Source organism: Calypte anna, chromosome 10 (assembly GCF_003957555.1).
Source record: "Calypte anna isolate BGI_N300 chromosome 10, bCalAnn1_v1.p, whole genome shotgun sequence".
Classification (NCBI taxonomy): Eukaryota; Metazoa; Chordata; class Aves; order Apodiformes; family Trochilidae; genus Calypte; species Calypte anna.
The window spans coordinates 10169172-10190365 of NC_044256.1; positions in this window are offsets into that span (position 1 = coordinate 10169172).

Sequence of the window (21194 nt, forward strand, 5' to 3'; positions counted from 1 at the left end):
CAGTGACTACTGGTCCTTCCTCTGCTGTGCCAGACACCAAATGGGCTGCAGGACTTCATGTTTTGCCAGATGCATTGGGCTGTTTTGCTGTTTGCCAGACAATTCCTCATGTCCATAGACCTAGCAACACTCTTCAGGGCCAAATTAGATTTATGTGGAATGGGAGCTGAGCTAGCAGCATTATATAACTCTAAGTGACTGTGTTAATTAGCAACTGAAACATAAATAGTAGCATCTCTGCAAGGAACACTAGCATGCTAACTGCAGCTGTGGCAAATCAAATTAAGACAAATCCCATTTTCTTGCTTTGGATCCTGCTTTCCACTGACCATATGTTTCAAAGTTACAGCAGACCAGTTACTGCAGAAATATTGCATTACTCCAATACATTCTCCTAGAATAAAGCACAGAATCCTAAAAACTAAAACCTAGCTCTGAGGATACTAAAAGATTATTTAGAGCTGAACTAAATAAATGGATTGCCCTTTTTCCTCTCTGTATTACTCAGCTGAGATGAGTCACCAAAGCACATGGTGTCTTCATAATTTTAATGCTGTATCCAAGTACCTTTTGTTTACATGCTGGTACCATGAGAATAGCTGTGAGCTTTTTCAAAGTCAAACATATTTGATAGAACTTAAAACTTTGTCTTGCTTGGGGAGTTATTGGACTTGATTGATCATCCTGACAGGACCCTTCCAGCTCAGCAGATTCTATGATTCTGTGATTACTTTTAGCATTTTATGAACATTCTCAGAGGTGCTAAGTATATTCAGCCATCAATGCATTTCTTATCTTGATGATTTTCATTGTATTCTTCAAAGAAAATAGAAACTGTTAAATTTTCAGTTCTATAAATGAGATAAAAGCCTGAGAGGGAAGGACATGCATGCAAATAAAAGTGTGTGTATAAACTTTTTATGTACAATAATCCTAGGGTCAAGGGAATATAAAAGTAAACAGAAAGATGTATTTATCCCTTTGCATCTTGTTAAACTAGAGTTGTTACATTGGGTTTGATGGCCAAGATCTAAAAAGTTGTGCATTTAGCCAGATTTTGGCACTGTTTTCCAAAAAGGGATAAAAGAATGATTAGATTTCAGTATATAGTCTTAAACATTCAAAAAAATGTTGGTTGTTTTTTTTCAACATTCTAAATGCACTGAAAGCAACATATCTACAGAAGGACAAAAGCTCAGATATCAAGGATTACCCCACTAAATTTTAGTTAGGAAAACATGAAAATGAATCCTGCTGTTCTTTTGCATTGCCTTTCTCCTTTTGTTAAAGCTTTAGCAATGAAAGCAAGTCTGATATTTTTATGTAAAACAGCAAGTGGCATAATTAAGGACTGTGGTACACCAACCATATTATTTCAAAAATTCTAAGTTTGCAAACTGCTGGGGATACCTTCTTCCACAGAATGTCAAATGAGTTAATGACATATACTTCAGCAGTTCCCCTCTGTTCTGAGCCAGATTTTAAATTGTATTCACATGTGCTATCCTGGCTATTTACTTTCATTTTCATTTGAAGCAGAAAAATTATAGTAGTTTAAGAAGAGGATTATATTTATGCATGAGAAAGCAGACCCTTCCCACCTTCCTAGTATGGGCTGTGGACTGAACAAGTGTACTGGGTGGGTGTTTTGATTCTGTCACTTCAACCCCAGCATGGAGTCAGAGTGATGTTGAAAATAAGTTATCATCATGTTTCTCCTGCCACCATGAGTGTTATTATATTTATTTACCTTTATTTATAGGGAATATTTAGCTTTCAGAAAAATACCAGATTGAGAGTGCTAAAACCCACAATATCTGAACAAAACCCACAGACTTTTAATGCCAACTTTCAAGTCTGATTCTGAGGGATTATCTGTTAAGAACCAGGAGGTATAATAGCCAGGAGTGTTTGCCAGCTGCTGCTGCATAGCAATCTCTAAGATGCTTTTCTTTGCTATGCTGAGTACTGCACAGTTATGTGTCATTCAGTGCTGTGCTACGTGACACTGCTGGAAATGAGCTCTTTTCTTATATTGATGATGTTCTTCAGTTCCCATATCCACTTGATATTTGGCTTTTGCTTAGACTGCTAATGATAAATAAAAATTGCTGTTACCAACTGTACTGATTACAGCAATTTACCATCAGCATTCTAAAATGAAAAAGTGATCAATAGATGCAGCACCTCTCCAACAACACCTTTTGTCAGTGCAGGAGAATAAGTGTGTTCTGCCCCACTGCATTGATTCTGAAGTGATGTGTCAGAGTCCCCCACACAGGGCAGTTGTATATTGCAGCCCAGGGAGCTCTTTTGATAAGAGATATCTGAGCAGTGTGCTTTTGTGTCATGGGGTTAGGAACCCTTTCTTTACAGGAACAGTGAGCCAGATTTTGGCTGTGGGAAGTAACTATATACTGCAGAAAGTAGGTCTCTCACTTATTTTGCAGCTTTTGGGCGAGTATCATCTGGTCCTGGAAATTTGTTCCTGTTTAGGTTTAGCTTGGATTGGGTTTTTTTCCTCTAAGTTTTTTATTATTGACATTTTCTCCTGGAATCACCTCACACTGGTGTGGGAATATTCAGATTTATCATCAGTGAACACAGATGCACGAAGTGTAAAGTTTCTTTGGGAGTTTCAGAATGCTCTGTTTCTGCCTTGATTATCTGTTGATCACAGCAACTCTCTGGCAGGTGTCCTACTTCCATTTTATTTAGAAAAGCTTTTATTACTAACTTCTGTGCCTATAATAAGTTATTTCCCAAAATCTCTCACCTGCTTGAACAATTTTACATTTACTTTGCCAGAATTTATACCTTTTTTCATATAATTTACTTATTTATTTTTACTTTTTGAAGGTACTTCTACTCCTAATAATTCTCCTTACTCAGCTATTAAAATCTGCTACCTGAATTTGGTAGTCCTTCCAGCCTTTATTGCCTGATACACATCCTCTTGGAGATTCAGACATAATATATTTAAACTGTCTGTGCTGTCTGCAAAAAATTTACTTTCAGATGATCTCATTAATGAGCATTCTCTGTTAAATGACTGTTAAAGGGCTGAAGTGTCACTGGTTTGAATTTTTATTTTATTTTTTTTTAGTTTTGGCTTTTCCATGTGGATCTGATGGCATGGAATTGTCATTACAGAGCTCATTTCTGTAGTTAGCTTGTGAACTGTGGTCTTTCTCTGTTCAGGGCTAAAAGAAAAATTATTTCTTCAAGATTTCCCCTAGCTGATCAGATTCTGCTTGTCATCAGTATTCCAAGCCCTCCAGAGAGATTATGTCTTCCCTGAACCTTGTTTGCTTCTTGTGGAATATTTGAAAAAAATGGCAAAATCCATGCCTACCCTTTTGAGTTTTTGGTTGGAATGTTTCAAGAGTGTGTGCAAGCTGTGTGTGCTGAAGGTTGACTAAGAGCTACCCTCATACTGACAACCCTGTTGAAACCACACCTAAGTGCAACACACTCCCATCAGTTGCTTGATTATTATTCCTGTCCCAGCTGATACGCAAGCAGCCAGCACCCTCTGTGAGCTGCACTGAAGCTGAAGCTCCTTGCAGAGCCTCTGGAGACCCTCACAGAAGGGATAATCTCTGGTTCTGCAGGGCTCTGCCTTTGCCAGGAGTTCTTGGTGCACAACCCTTCAATGCCCATCCACTCTGCTTGACTTGAGCAGAGGTCTCCTCCTCAAAGTACCAAGGGACTAAAGAGAGGGGCAGCAGAAAGGTGAATATATTTAAAGCAGACCTGTAATGCTTGCATCAGATAATGTGCAATCTTATGAAGCATTGCTGGAAGTACTAGAAATTCTGTTCAACCTGACATATGTGTATATGTGCAGATAATAATCAGCCAGGTATCTCCAGGAAACCCTGAGACCAGCCAGGAGTATTTGGTAAGTGGCAGGTGACAGAACCTCTGTGCATCTGACCTGTCTGAAGGGTAATTAAATTCCACTCTGCTGCAGCTCTGGTTACATGTATGGGTCATTGTGCTGAGTGCTGCTCTTTAACTCATGTGTCACTGCAGAGATTAATTGTATTAAGGCAGAACTGAGATTATTCATGCCAATTACAATAGCTGCTATACTTAAAAGCAGAGATGGGAAAGATTTTAATTATAAATTATTATGAACATACTACTTTTTGAAAATATTTTGGAAAATGATCTTAATGTTCTGATAGTTTGTTATTTTGTAGATATTTCTTTGCTTTTGTACAGAAAAATTTCAGCCTATGATTTGTAACTAGTGAACTCACTATTTCTTATTTGCTAGTTAACTTTTGTGCTACTGTTTTTATAGACTACTTGAAAGAGTGGAGCTTTCCAACAGATATTGGATGAAATATTTTTAACATGAATTTTTGTGAATATGGAAAGTAGGATGTGTACCCAGAATTACTTAATTGTTGTCTGGTATTAATGTTATCCAACTGATAGGACCAAAATCGTTGCCTTTAAAATCAACTTTTAAACAGGGATTTTTTTCCTATACTCTTCAGAAATTTTCCTTTACATCTTTAGACTGACTCAGTCTAAAGGAAATGGTAGATCATGTAGTGTGATTTCTTAAAGGCTTAAGCATTTCCTGCTGTTTTTCTGTATTTAATATGAAAGCTTGTTTAAAAAAAGAAAGCTGGATGTGCTTTTGCAGATTTGGCTTTATCAGTTTAAAGTCGTGCTGACACCATCATGCAGAACACCCTGTGAATTCTCCTGTTTAAATCCTGTAGCCAGGTGCTGGTGTGTCCCACTGCCCTTGGAAACCAGATAGGAGTGGTCACAGAATGAGGAGGAAGTGGAAAAAAAGTTCTCCCTTCAGAAGTGCTCTGCCTTGGCAAAATGAAGAGGAATAGGCCACTTGTAGACATAAGTGCTGAACTTTGGTGATAAAGCCTTGAGAAGGGCTTCCCAAATTAGCAGCTCCTACTTTTACATCATCATGTATTAGCACAGGGGAAGAAACCCCAAGGAATCCAGACCCCCCCTACCACACAGAGAACTGAGTGATACAGCTGCCTTCATAAATACATCAGACTTATCTCCCCGAAAGCCTGGCAGTAGCACCAGAAGGCTATTGCAAAGTCTGCTCAGAAACAATATTGCTGTTTCCAGCCTAAATCTATTGTGATTGATTTTTTCCTATTTCTCATTGTGCCAGTCTTGCCTATACTTAAAAAAATGTCCTTTTTCTTCCCAGTGTCCAGGCTGTCTTCTCATTTGTAATTGAACATGGTCACCCAAGAAGCACTTCCCTGCATGCAGTGCAGGTTATCTTTTTGAAAGATAAATTTTAAAGAATACTCAGATTTGTATGCAATGGCTGCAGCTCAGATCTTAGTGGTGTCATTGAGACTAACTTTTATGATTCCCCAGTTTTACTTAAAATTCTTCTGTTTATACACATAGGATGATAGTTGCCTTTCCCACTGCCAAGTCTGAATGTAGATAATGCTTACTTCATTTTCCTGTTTTCCTGTCCACTGTCATCACCTCCGAAGAAAGGAACACAGAGTTTTTCAATTGCTTTGAGATCTTGAGGTAGAAGGGAAAATGTGAGGAGAGTTTGCATTACAGAAGCACTTAAGGGCAAAGCACTGATGTTGCTAGAATCTTTCTTGCAAACAATGAAAATCACCTGCTTTCTTTTATTGTAGCAACTGTCTTAAAAAAAACAAAACCCTGCATGTTTGAGAGTGTATTATAGTGGCACAGTATGGAAAATGAGGAAGGCAAAAGAGCAGCTGCCTGTTGAGATGATAACCATGATCAAAAGCAACTGTACTTGTAGCTAATGCAGGTTCTATTATTAAGTGTATCTGTGGCTCTGGTTGCTGGAATATCTATATGTGTTTTTCCTTTAGGGAAGGTTCTCTTTTGGTCTCAGTCACTTCACTGATAATTACTAGACAGTCTCTTATGTGATATCAAATATCAGAGCTCACTCCTGTGATCATGCTGCTACAGCATGTTCACTTGCACACTTACATTACCACAAACTGGATCATGACTATTGTAAATTTTTTTATATTAGGAGGAGATGTTGAACAAGAAGCCCTGGTTAGCAGAGATGCAAGGTCTCTGAGCACCTTCACAGGGAGCAACTAACTCATGACTGTCCATTTACAATAGGTTCCTCTGCTTAAATCCCTGCCCTTGTTTCAGTAGTTGATTTGAAAGAGTTATTGTTGGTAAGGTCCTCAAGGGTGCATCAAGAATAATAAGAGCCAGGTCCAAGTGATCTAATTACGTGTTAGTGCCAGAGAGATGAGTCCTCAGGGATGATCAGTTGGTACTTAGTTATCAAACAGTTGCTGGTATTCCAAGTAGCTTTGTATCAAACTCTGCACCAACCATGGTGCTCAGGAGAGCAGCAGCTCTCAGGGCTCAGAGGCACACCCTGGTATTTCTACTGCAAGATTTCTAATGCTCCTGCTGGCATGGGATCTAAACAGGAACCAAAACCAGACAAGAAACCTCTAATTGGAAGAGAATGCAGTTGCTTTTAGGGTACAAGATTTAGACTACTCTGGAGGACTGGTAAGGTAGAATAATGCTGGTGTTCTCTTGATTGCACTGTAGCAGAGCAATAGTCCTCTTTGGTTTGTCTGCTGCTTTGTGAGGCACTGGGTCAACAGTAAGTCTAAAGACCCATTGTTTTCCCTGATGGGTGTTTTTGCTCTTTAAGCATCATCAACAAAATATAGTAGCAGAAGCTGCTTCAAGTGGAGTCTCAAAATCTCATTTTTCTGGACATGAAGGCTGCCACATTCAGTGTGTATATCACTTGGTGTGCTTCTGAATCTCAGAGCCATGTGAGTGTTTCACTTAAAGGATATTTGATTGTTAGGCATGGCAGTAGTTAACAGGCTGTTTCAGACAGAGAGATCTCTGGTTTGCTTTAGTTTAAAGCATCTGAATTTTTTTTCTGAACACTTGTGTTTGCTAATATATGAGAAATAATTTCATCTTTTTTCCATAGTAGTTATTTTTCCTGTTTAAATGTATATAGTTTCCAAAAATTCATCCAGCTACCTGTTAGAAAGAATCCTTTCCCAAATGTTAGAGACTCTTCTAGTTTTTGTGTGCTTGCATCTTAAGATCATTAGCCAGGTGCTGGAGTAAATTACATTTCTTACCAAAGCCTGGACTTCTTGCATAGTAACATTTAAGGGTGAACTTAAATCAAAACTTTCCCTGATTCTGCAATTGGTTTTGTGACATTTCTCTCAGGATGGTGGTGACTGTCACACTGCATATTACACCTCCAGTCTTCATCGAGTTTGCCCCTTGAATTACTTCATAGGCTGCTGTACTTACTGCTCATGAACACAGAATTGGTTAGGAGGAGCCATGTGTCCCTGTCAGAAAGTTACAGTGGCAAAAAAAATACCAAACCTTTTAAGTGTTGCTTTGCAAAGACACACCAGAGAGAGTGAGGAGCACGTAACAAAACTCAACAAGTTGTGAAACTGATGTGACTTTTAAGAACTGAAGTTCTTCCCTTAGAACAGTGCATAAAATCTGCAAGATGTGCTCTGGTTTTGCTTGTCATCTACACAGTAGAATTCTGGAGGCACCTGCATTCAGTGGTAGCACCACAACAATGGCAGAATCAGAGCCATCATTCATCCTATTGCACTGAGATAACAGCTTTGACTTCAGCTTACACAGTCCTGCATCCTTGGGTACAGATACAACCTTTGCAGGTTGTCTTATGGCAATAGAGTTTGGAGGTTCTTTCTGCCACTGTGTTAGAAGCACACATTCCTGCTGATATTTCTGGATCATTATAAACTATTCAGTGATTATAATGCAATATCACCATCTGCAGTTAAGGTTGGATGCTATGAAAGGTGTATGTAGATGTATGCATGGAGTAAGTCTATGTATGGCCATATTTCATTAGGTGATCTAGATCCTCAATTCTCCTAGCTAAGTTTTCATACATGAACTCACACCCTTTCTATTGTAAATCAAAATTAATTCACTTGGTTTTCCTTACACACTTCTCAGTTTAGGAGCAATGAAACAGATTTTCCCAAAGATGATAAATAGTTGAATGCAGTTAGTGCTTCTGATTTCACAATGTTTAACTGGCTTATTCCCAAAGGAGCAAATTCTGAGCTTGGCTGCTGTGGATTTCAACTAGAATCCCACTATTGGGTCACCTGGCCTTATTCCTGTCTTACTGAGAGCAGCTAGACCCTTTCTATATTAGATGCAACTCTGTCACAGCTGTTTGTGCAATTTCACATGGCTGCATGGCTAATGGATCACCATTCATTTTCCATATCTGGCACTCCAGGATTTTGTGGCATTCCAGTCACGATATGTAACAGAACCCCAAAGACAGATTATGCAGTCACAACGATGAAAATTGATTACTAAGCACTCAATGACTCATCTGCCTCAGGAAGTAACTACTTCAATCTATTATTGTCAATGTCCTGATGGGTCAACCAGGACGTGAAAAGGAATTTGCATTAAATTGATTTGGGTGTTTTTTTTCTAGAAATAACATCGCTCAATCAAAGGAAACATTCAGACAGAGCTAGGGAGAACTGACTGAATTTGATTTGGGAAGGCAGAACAGGAAGGGATGAGCAGACTGATTCAGATAAAAATATAAATGGGATTTAGAGTACTATAAATCTCACATTACAGAATGAAGAGCTGGAACAATTCTTAGCAGTTTCTGCAATGCAGATTGGGCTGCACGTTTTGGAAATCCTTTATTAGATTATTGATCTGTGTGTGTATTTATCTATATACACACACAGCACCCAGTCATGTGAACTATGCAAATAGTGTGCTTATAGATGCACTCACCATGTAACATAACAAGGAGTCCAGTCTCCAGTTATCTTCAGTGGTTTTCCTGAACTAGACTAATAAAAAATCTGGAGAGTGGAATGTTTCACTTCAGATATTCTTTTCTTCTCAGATCTGAAGACTTTCAGAATGAGCAGCCCACCACTCAATAAAGTTCAATAGGAAATGAACCATACTGAAATGTAACTTTCTTCTCATCAGTCTTAGTCTTAAAGCAATTCATCATTTCCCTCATGCTTGTAGTATGGTGTGGGTGTGCTGGCATCTTAAACTGTACTGAGTTTGTGCTATCATGTTATTCCCAATGGCTTTGTATCTGCTTCCAAGATCATTACTTACATCATTTGGGAATGCAATTAAAATCACATACTTTAAAGAACTCGTTCCTTAACATATGCAGTTTGTCAGTTGTTATTGATGATCTTTATCTCCATTTCAGTAAGTTTTACCTGGGTAATGATTAAGCAATTTCACTGAAGAAATTACTGCAGTATTATATATAATAATAATAATATTAAATTATTAGTAACTTGTTTCAGGTTTTGGCTTTCCATCATCAGGCATTTATAAAGCTGTGATAGCTGCAGTTGGGTATTATTATAACTGCCTTAGAAAGTCAGGCCTTTTGGCAGGGTCTCAAGCTGGAACCTCAAAATTGTGACATTCACAGTCATTGTCACAGTTGAAACGCTCTGGCTTTAATAAATGAGGCTGAATTCTGAAGCAGTGCAAGGGGCAAAAGGACAGAAATGAATGACTGGAAAGGCATATGCTGATCCACTCAAACCTGACCAAGTGTCAGGATGTGCAAGCATCAGCTCAGTTTGCTGGATACAGGATGAGGAAAATCTCTCAAAGAATGGGGGGAGGACTGCAGTCACAAGTCCCTCTGTCTGATCTATAATTGACATTTCCTTCTTTGGTCGACTCATCCTTGCACAAAGAAAGGAGAGAAACTGCCCTGTAAGGAAGGGAGTTAGAGAATTGAATGTATTTTCAGGCCAACAACTCAAAAGAACAAATTATATCACAGTTCTCATTAGAAACATGAAGAGTACATAGAAGGTTTTTTGTGTAAAGGGTTGTACCATCTGTGTATGTTACATAATTAAATATCAAGGCTTTCCTGTCTAAGTCATGATATGTATATACTGCATATAGTATATATGTATATGTATATATATAGTAACATACATTTTATTGGACAAAATCTGTATTACTTTAGGAATCAGGAGCCTAAGGGGGTGTAGGAAAAAGTGAATGTGCTATTGTCCAATAAACCTTCCAACCATCACATTCACTATTTTTCTGATCAACACCAAAACATCCCAATTGGAAAATTTGATGCCTTATCATATATTGCTATTGAGTAAGGAAGAAATAAGAGATGTGTGAATTTAAGTATCTTTTCTTGTGTTCTTGCTTTATTTCACTCATCATTTGTTCTATAATAGAAAAGAATAAATATGCTATTTCTCCTCTTCCCCTTTCCAAGTAAAGGTGCTTATGTTTCTCCTTCAGGCAGTGGGTTTGTTGATAGTGATGAAGATGAACATTAATAGGTTCCTTACATTTTCTGCTAATTTACACTTGTGTGAGATTAAAATTACGTTCCAGGCATGTGCAAATGATGTGTAATTGAAGGTATGTGGTTTTGATAACACTGTGAACATATCCAACAAGTAACTAAATATTTGAGGATAGGAAAGTCATTGTCAAACTGTTTAAAGTGTACAGTGGGCCACTGATCAGTGGGTTCTGAAAAGACTGAGATTGCCCCTAAGAAGTGAGACTGCTGCAGTTCCCATAAGCTGTCACTCTGATGGTGGATCCAAATAGCTAATTCTGCAGTAGCTGTTGAATCTAAATTGCTGGAGCCATTGAGAGAAGATCCAACAGAGAAGGACTTATAATTTAATTTTGTGCTAAGTGTTTTAACTGAGTGTAACTGGACACTGTGCCTGTCTGGCATTGTATTACATATGTTAAAAGCAGTCTGTGAGATGAAGAGCCTAAAAACCGTATTAACAGTATAATAATGACTTTGGAAACATTCATCTGCATTGATTAAATGTTGAAAAATATAGGAAAAGGATATAGTAATGATTATTTCCTACACTGAGGAGTCCAAAAATCCAGCTGAACTTGTGTTTCCACTTGGCTTAGAAGAGGACACTCCTGACTGTGCCTATGCAGCATGCTTTGGCTTGCATTGGAGGATGGCCTTGGCATGAATTCAGATTTCACTCCAATGAAACTGAAATACATTCCAGAAACATACCTAATTAACTTCAACTGCTAGTGGGCATCAAAGCCGTGAGACCAGACTAAACCTAGTCCAAAGTAAATCTCTGAAACATGTAGTGCAATGTTGAGTCTTGGAAACAGCTCTTTCACTCTTACAGAAGCACTTCTCCTGGCCTGCAGTACTTACTAATTTAGATATATCATGAGGTTGCAAAGAAACTTATGTCCCAGTTCGACAAAACAATTAAGCACATGTCAAACATTAACGTTTTTAATGTACAGGGGCTGCTGGTTTAGGTTCCTGGCAAGAATCAGAATGTACGGGACCCAAAATGAAAAATACTTGAATTTTAACAGAGAATGACAAGGAGTCAATGCAGGCAGTAATCTAAAGCTAAGCACAAGCTCCAAGATGGAACACAGGCATCGATCAGTTCCTATAAATAACATGGATGAGAGGCCTGAAGTATCTTGAACATAATAAGTAAAACTTTTAAATTATATCCCTGGTCTCAAGGAAAAAAGAAAAAAGAAAAGGTCGATGGAGCTTCTTAATCCAAGAGGTAACATGATCAAAATGAATTTCAGGACAGCTCAGTCAGGTCACAACATTACAAGTACCTGAAGTCTGACAGACTGAAGGGAAAGTAGGTCAATGAGGAGGGCGCAGAAGGGAAAGTCCTCATAAAGATTTGGACCTGGAATCTTAATGTCCCTGCAAGTCTGTCCTGAGTGTATAAATGTTCATCAAGGTTTAGTTTGGTTTGTGAGAGAATGTACAGCTACTCAAACGTCACTGTAAAAGCATTGTTTTGCTGCTTTTAGCCAAGAGATAGACAAGATAGACAAGAGGGTCCTGTGAGAAGAGCATGAGAACATCAGGGGACAGTGACGGGCAGGCAGGCTCTGGCACCCTCCTTGGCTATAGCAGTGATGGAAAATGAGAAAACTTCTCAACATCAGGGAGGGAGGCTCAGTCTATGTGAGTGCAGTCACTGCTGGGGTGTGCTATGTGAGGAGCAATTCCTAACTGCCTTAGAGACTTAAATGCATTCTGTAAACATCAGGTACCACCTGAAACCTGCAGCCTGCTCCAGAGTGCTGGAATAAGACAAAGGCAGTGAATAGCCAAACCACTGCCCTGTACACACAGTTACAACAGAACAGAGGCCTTTCAGCACATTGTTTTAAATCACTTTTGCAACTCATTTGCTCTGGAGCTCCTTTAACATTCTGTCCAGCTTATACTTGTGGGATCATAACTTAAATCATGCACCCCTGCCTGCACACAGCTATTGTATCAGGCATGCCAATTAATGTAGTAGACTTTCTTAATGAAGAGAGCATGAAATTTGCAGAATAACAAATCTATCATGCCAGAACTGGTACTTCAAAGTTATGCATATTTGTGTTTACAAGAACAGAGTTGCTCTTGTATAAATGAAGACTGCTAGCTGAAAATTGGACTGATAAATCATAAGAATATTTTTATTACTATTATTTTAAAAATAAGTAGTTTAGATAGTGGCTGGCTTCAAGACAACTCTTCATTAAAAATAAGCACTAAGGGGGTTTATAGCATATTCTTCTAGAAAACATTCTGTTCCTGTTATCTAGACTGAGCCACAACTGAAACCATCCAGAAGAGCCTCATGCCTCATTGCTGCAGTGATCCTGTCCCACTGTAGGTTCATAATTCTATTAGCAGATCTATTAGCATCAGAGTTAAAGAAAATAAAGGAAAGAGAAAATTTGTCTCTATCAAAAGTGTTAGCACCAAACCTTTACAAATTGTGGCTCTCAGTATTTATACAAAGAGATCGGTAAGGTTTGAACTCTGAATTATTCAAAACAAATGAATTTATTGTTCTCTGACATAAGCAATGTAATTAGAAGAGTATAACCATAACTTTGTAGTCACTAAGGTATGAGCTGGGATAGGAATACTGATGAATTTTAAATTATGTCATTTGAAGCCAGCAAACAGGGACATTACTTTAAAGGATTTCTGAAATAAAACATGATTTAAATTCTGTCGTTAAGTGTGTGCAGGTGCTGCCCAGTCAAGTTAACAAAATCATCAGCTACTTGATGCCAATAAGTGAATTGCATTTGTAAGCATAAAAAAATGGGCAAGAGATATAAATTAGGATGAAACCAACTATCCCAAATTCACTTGTCCTCCTGTTCAGATGAGCGCAGCCAGCCTTTGTGCAGCCCTGTGTACCAGTAACAGATGCCCAGTAAGGACAGGACAAGCATACACTGATGCTTTCCAAGAATATTCTCAAACAACTTGTGTCTCTGAGCTTCCTGAACCATAAATGTGTTTTTAATGAACATTTCTACTAGTTTTAGTTATCTACAATAAGGTTACAATGAGTTGTATTTGGAAATCAGGAATGGTCCCATAGTTGTCAAAGTATATAAAGGAGAAAGAAGAGAGCCACCTAGAACAAGGCAATTGAGTTTATACATTTTTTTGGCAATTTCAGCTACAATCTTTTTGCCTTTTTCAGAAAATCCTATAAGCAACTCTGAAAAACTGAGGCTGGAATGACTAATCTGTAGTCATGTCATAACACCTCAACTTAAGCAGGACCTTTTTCCACGTTGCTCCTTCCATCAGCAAACCAAATGGAAGATGGAAAAATCTCCATCTGCACTCACTCCAGGATTGGCTGGAACAAGGAACAGGGGGAAGGTTTGCATGGTTTTGGAAACAAAATCCACAAACAACATGAACTTAAATAAGTGTAAAAAATACAGCTCAGTTTTCTATGTTTAGTCTGTACAGACTGCTGCTAAGGAAACAAATATTATTCCAATAAGATGAGGAATGCCAAATGAGGTTGACCATCTTTGAAAACCTAAATAAGAAGCAGTTGCTTAAAACACTGAGGTAAAAATAATTTATGACAGAGTTCACTGTAAGAGAGCCATGTCAGTTGTTCCGTGGCTGCCACTGTCACCTGCAGTGCACACCTGGTCTTAAGAAACAGCAAAGTAAAGCTTCTTGGTACCTGTATAAGCATCAATACCACAGACTCATCAGCCAGCTGGAAGCATTGTACCAGGACTTGCAGTATGACAGCAGTGGCCTTGGAATAAAAATGCAGGGGTGAACTAGTATTTTTTAATCTTTCCTGTTAAAAGCCCAGGAAACTGTATCTATATGTATGGATAGCCTAAATTTAAAATACGTAATGTGGGCTTAAAGAGAAAGTAAGATTCCTCTTCAGTTCACACTCCTTAATTGGCAGGATATCCATTCTCACAGGCAAATGTGAATCAATTCCCCTTTTGCATCTCATCTTAGAGCATCTAGATTTCCCAAAGGCAAGCAGCAGCTTCCTAGAGAGAAAAGATATTTCAAATGGTACTATTGCAGCACTTCCTGATGAAGCAAAGCTGTCCAAATTTTTGAATCATCACAGGCAAAAAGAGCAGATTATTTCCATGTACTTCTGTTGCTTTACTTACTTTGAGATCATCTCTGATGGGGATTCCCCAAAATTCATTTTTAAGTGATTCTCTCAAATATTACTTTAATGGATTTAAAAAGTTGATTTGGTTTGGAAAGGGTCTAAGTTTTAATATAAATCAAGCAAATTTAATGCAACTATTTATATTTACAGTGGTAAAGTGGTAAAAGGTACTACTGTTCCTCTGGTGAACAGGTAACCTTTTGAGACTTGAATGAGTGAAATATCAGTGCGAGTTGCAGAAATTAAAGGGGTGTGAAGTGTTTTACTGTTTTACACTGCTCTGTTTGACCAAAAGAAAGAAAAGTATCTGGAAAGAGTTCAGGTCCAAAACAAATAGGCAAAGTATGGAAAGAGCTGTATAGAGAACAAAGCTAATACCCCAACTGCTAATAACTGGTTTGTCAGTGCAACAAGAAACTGTTTTCAGAAAGGCTGAATATTGATGGGAAGAGGTGATAGGCAACAAAACATACTGTCTGGGTGATTTTTACCCCCAAGCCCACAATATCTTTCAACCATACAGGCTAAACTTCAGTGAGAAGCCTCTGCTTGTACATATTGCACTCTTCAGGATAGTGGTGCCTATTAAAATAGGTTGGAAAGTATCTGAAAATGAGCTGTAAAAAGTCTATATTTAATTCCTTTACTAAGGAATTCCTTTACTAAAATTCCTTACTTTAATTCCTTTACTAAAAACTAATAGCTTGCCTTGCATAGCTAGCATGTCAGCCTGGTGTCTGTAGGACTGCTGTGAACACTTGCACTAAAAAGTAAACAAATGTGAAATCACCTGCCCTGTCCTCTAGGAGAGAATCATTGTGAATGTTACAGAGGTTTCCACTTGGTGTTCAGGTGCAATGAGTGAACCCAAGCTGTGCAGCTGACCCAAGAGCTGACATGAACTGAAAACCTAACCCGGGCAGTGATCTGCTTTTTCTTGGCAGGATGATTTAGGGGCCTAGGAAGACAAATGATGCCTTTAGACCAATGTTGGCTTATATCAACCTTTCATTAGGACACTATCAACTTAAAAAGAAAAAAAAGGCAAAGTATCATGAAATAGTTTACTTATTACTTCAGTTCCAAACAGCTGAAGTTTTCTTATCAGTCACTATAAGGCTCTTTTTCAGAGATACTCAAGTTGTCTGGGTTTTTTGCTCTTGAGGGTGAACTGAGTCATTCTCATATCATGGTTTTGGGCTTGTGGTTCGTTTGCTCTTTCTACTGTAATGATGAATTATCAGGTTCATTATTATCTGATGTGTTGCAGAGACTAAACATGCATTGTATCAAGTGCTTTATTTTATCCTTTCTACAGAAAGTGTCCTTCAATTTTTGAGTATCTCAGTTTTAGAAATTTTTAAGTTCTCTTTCTCCAGGAGGAGGAATTGAGGCTCTAAGGAAACTGTTTTTTGAAGTTATGTACAGGGAGGATTATCAAAAATCTCATCACTAACTTACCAAATTCTGTTAAAAAAAAAAATACTGTCTTAGAGTGAAAATAGGTAACAACTGCCAAGTTACATGTAAGGAGGCAGTTTTAGCTAATGGGGAGGCAATTCCAAATTCAATGTCACAGTTATTTGCTATTTATTGTTTGACAGTAAACCAATGAAAAACTTTTTAGAACTGCAGAGGAAGTCTTCAAGGTCACTTTGTAAGAAGGATAAGAAATTATAGATAAATGATACGACTTATGAGAAATAACACAGTAGTGCTTGGTGCTGGCTCAATTTTAGCAGATGTTTTTCCATTAAAAGCCATAGTATCTGGCTCCAGTAAACATATGGAATTATTCAGTTTACTTGCCACATGCAGAATCAAGTCTGTGAATAGGTTTCTAATGCATACATTGTATTGTTTTGGAACAATCCAGCAAATATTTGGAAATAGAGATATTCTAGTAAATAAAGAAATAGTTCCAGAATAGTAGTATTAATAGTGCCATGATAACAATGGCAGAAAATAACAAGTCCAGAAGAATTCACTCAAGTTGTATTCAAACCTTTCTTACTTTAAGTTTTTCCAACAGTTGAATTTGTTTTTTATTAAGCATCCTCAGAAATGTCTGCATTTTCCAGGTCCCTTCAGCAATATTCTATTCTGGCAACAATATTTTGAAAACAGTGCTTTGCTGACACAGTCACTGAGTCAGGGAACAGAAAGCATACCAAAGAGCTTGAATAAGCAAAACTGCCCACAGGGCAAACACACAGACCCCTTTTTTAAGCAAAGGACTAAAATCTTCCATTGATCTTCTATAAAAAGAAAAACAGACAAATTTGTAGAATGATACAGTTTTGTGAAATATTCTTTCCACTTCAGTTATAAATGGACTTAACCTGTGACTTTCAGGGCATACAGAGGTCATTTTCTATGTAGAAGACAGCTGTTAGGTGTCTGTAATAGAGAAAGATGTTAATATCACTGCTGAGACTCAGAGACATAAAAGAAGATGCTCACACCTAGTTTTTTTAACAATATAGGCATATGCTTGAGAGTCATCCTAAAACTGCCTTAATGTGGAATGATTTGCATTTTACTATGGTTTTATAATGATGATTTAAGGTTTTCCTATATACTGCCTGTCTGCATTGCAATGTTGTCTTGAGCAAGGTTCAAAGTGAGCAAGTGAGGCAGAATGCAGTGTTGCTGAAGGAAGGGCAATGTAGTGTAGGTGACCTCAAGGAGTGTTGATGTGCAGACCACCCTCAGAGTATTGGAGGAGGAAAAAAGGGGCTTAAGTCACTGTCCTACACTTCTTAGCAAATGACAGCAGTAAAACTCTATCTGTAAACTCTTATGAGCTTGCAGGGCCACTTCTTGCAATGATTAATGGTGAGCAGGTGATTCCATTTCCCTTCTAGTCACTCGTTAGGCAACCCAGGAAGATGAGAGAAGTTTCTGGAAAGATGGGGCTCAGTAAAAAGCCTCCAACATTTGGCCCTTCAGGCTGAGAAATATTGTCTTCAAGAGTATGAGGTAATCTTAAAAATTGATTAATGATATTTCAGAGTTTTTTGGCTTAAAAGGGTCTGTGGCTGTACAGGCAACCTACTTGCTCTGATTATGCAGGTTCAAAAATTTGTTTTGGTTGTGTGATGTTACCTGTATTTTCTTTATGAGCAGGAGTTCTTGTAGCATTCTCTAAATGTTTAATGAAAAGTCACCATTACATAGCAATATCAAGAGTTTATAAGCTTGCTGGCAACACCTGTACAGAGGTAACTGATAGTGAGAAAATAAAATGGATATGACTTTTTCAAGTTATGTTGCTCTTAATATTAATATTTTGGGGGTATGTTTAATGCAGAGGTTTAGATTTGCATAAATTGCATAAATTGGTTTGCGCAGGGAAAATGTCAGAGCAAAGTTAGTCTAGATATATAAAGTAGATTAAAATCCTGTTATGGCTGTACTTCTTTTTAATGATCTTGGTATTAACAGAGTGCTATAGCAAGGAGTTGTGGTACCTAGACCTGTTATGGTGTTGGGTGGGTATACACTGGGTGTTACAGTGCAGTGGTATAAATCCTCAAGGGAGACCTGATATTTCCAGAGGTGCCCAAAGGTTATGTGAGACCAAGAAGATGAATAAAGATATCAATGTGCTGTTGTCAAGTCAAAGCCTCTTGGCTTTTTTGTTCATTGGAACTTCACAGGAAAATGGCTTTCTAAAGAAGTTCATGTTAATATTGTCTAACTTGACCAAGTCAAAGCATCTCTATAATCTGCTGGGTAGTGAGTCTATGATAAAAAAGTATAGTACCAGTGTTTTGCATCCCTCTTTTTGGTTGCTGTATTTAAGCAGTGTGGGTATTTCAGCAGGTTTGTGAGAGGACACTGATCACATCAAGTAGTGGGGGATTTTGGTAATGCAAAATTCTGAGACAGTCACTGCAAGTCAGTTGGCTTTACTATACACAGGATTGCTTTGAGACAAAAATAATGTAAAATTCCTCTGCACCCTTACATTTTAATACAGCACTTGGTTGTAGTTGTTGTTGACCGAGGTTCCACTAGCCAGCTAAACCTGAGGGGTAATATTTTTAGCTATAGTGTGAGGCAATGCAGGGAAATAATAGCTGAGTGCAAAAACTTACACGTGGGTGAGCTATCAGGTGTTCCTCAGGTTTTCTCTCCTCTGTTAGCAGTAACAAATATTTTATCAAGCATTATAATACCTCTTTATCAACTCTGAGCAAAAAGTTCTCACATTAATTTCTTTGTAGGAGTAAAAACAGGCTAAGGATTATATGCAGTAGCAATATGTATATTGTTTGTATGCCACAGATGAAAACAGACTTCAGTTTATGCTGGTGCATTTGAGCATGGAGTGCATTGGGAAAATATTTTGTCAACTTCTCTTTTTATTTATTTATTGAAGTTATTGTAAATGCAGAAAATAGATATACCTAGATTGAAAAATCAATGACTGAATTGCTGAATATTGCTGACAAATCTTTAAAAATATCTGTGGCTCCAAGGTTGTTGCTTCATACTTTAAAAAGAAACATATATTATTTTAAATGGATTAGAAATTCTCTTATTTAGGTGTTGATGTCTAGTAGGGTTTTGAAGCACATTTCAAAATTAAGTAAGTACTGTGAGATCAAAGCCCTCTCCTGTGGTATTCCTGCTGCAAGATAAGATTGGAATATACAAATGAAATGTTAGAAAAGCATTGTTGAAAAGGGGATGCTGGAACTATCACTGTAATCTGGAAATTCAAAAGGAGTGAAATATTTTTCAGTTATTAGAAACTCATCACTGTGATAGAATAATAGCATATTTTCAAGCTCCCTATATTTTTGTCTTTGCTTTTAATCTAGCTTTGTTCTTCCAGAGCCTTTCAATGTCCTTATTTTCTTGTCGGTTATGAGATAACCCTGGGCTGCAGGGTGCTGACAGTAGGATTTATCTGGCCAAAAGTAGATGTGCAAAATGAGCTACTTGTTTAGATTCTGTGCACAGTCAATAGGTGCAGCAGGGGCATGTTTTACCTCATTTAGAAGTGGACATCTAAAATAGATCAGATGAACTGGAAAATGTGCAGATATTTCCTAGTCTGATTACCTTGACTGTTGATTCCTGCATGGATGTCTAACACTTAGTGAACTGAATTTTACCCCTGGAAACTCTCAAAATGAAATTCAGCCTAAGGCAGGTGCTCAGAAGAAGCTTTCTAGGGTATATTCAAGCACAGGGGTTTATTTCTGGCCTTTTGCTAGAATATGAATTTCATTGCCTGTATTTTTGGCTGCCGGTTGCTATACCTGGAAAAGGTTAATCCATACAGCTTAGGGTTATATTACCTTTAAGAGATTATTTTTTAAGTTTGAAAAGAAATGAGAAATACAGTACTATATTTATCTAGCAATGATGAGGTACTCTTCTATTTGATTTTGTATTCTGTCCTGCACTGATGCACAATTCTAATCTCCATGAAAAATCAGATCTCATGTTAAGAAAGTGATTATTTAATTTGTACTTTTCTTTCATTGTGCTGCCATCATCTTTAAAATGCTAAAGATTTTAATGGCATAAATTACTCGATGTGTATTGTATAAGAAGAATAGTAAAAATATCAAGTTGCAGTGGGATTTGGAGTTCTTTTTCAAGAACTGATTATATACAATGGCAAAGCATGGTTGAATGGTCTTCCTTAGAATTCTCAACAATTTGAATTTAGGCAACAAACTGTGATTCTTAACTCATTTTCATCAATTTAGGACTGCTAGTGGTTTTTAGCTCTTTTTTGACATCCATCTGTCAGTAATGTTCTCCTTCTGGCTAGCCACAGCAAAGCACCATTATAATTTCATTATCTGTCAGGACAGAAGGGAAAACTGAGTCTTCAGTACTTTTAACAGTATCCTTCAAATCTTTGGTGCTTCTGATTGTCTTTATATCATATGCCAGGGGCATGTTTCTTAAATACTATAATGCAAGGATTATGAAAGTTAAGGTGATAAAAAGGAAGTTTTATCATGATATTATATTAATATATATAATAATATAATAATTATATTACTCATAATAGAGATAGACACAAGAAATGTAGCAAGAGAGAGATCCAGAGACTTCCATTGTGTCACTTAGTATTTTGTATTTCTAATGCTCAAAAGCAGAGTAAGCTGAGGGTGCTGACAGTGCTGCTGGGTCATGGACTACTCAGCTCTCTGCTGGAAAGGAATCCAGGTGGCACAATATCTGCTTAAAATATTTTGCAGACAGTTCTCAAGAGTGAAGAAAAAATTGAAGGGAGGCTCACAGAATGTGTTATGATGATTAAAGGTGAATATGTGATACTGCAAAAGTGAAAGGTGGGGTCTGTGAAAAAGTTTATGTAATATTAACACTTCTGGTACAGTGGAAGATGGAGAGACAAGGAAATTAAAAATATTGGACTTAGAGAAGGGATATTTCCTTAGGTTTCTGATAAGGTTATTGTTTCAGAGCAAGAGCAAAGACATTCAAGATTATTGACAGCTGCTGAGAGACTCTAGTAAGGCCAGAGACACTAACTGTTCTTAAGCAAACAGGAGCTAAATCATTCACTCTTCAAGGACTGAAACCTCAAGAAGGAATTGTATAGAAAGTTGAAAGCTGGCC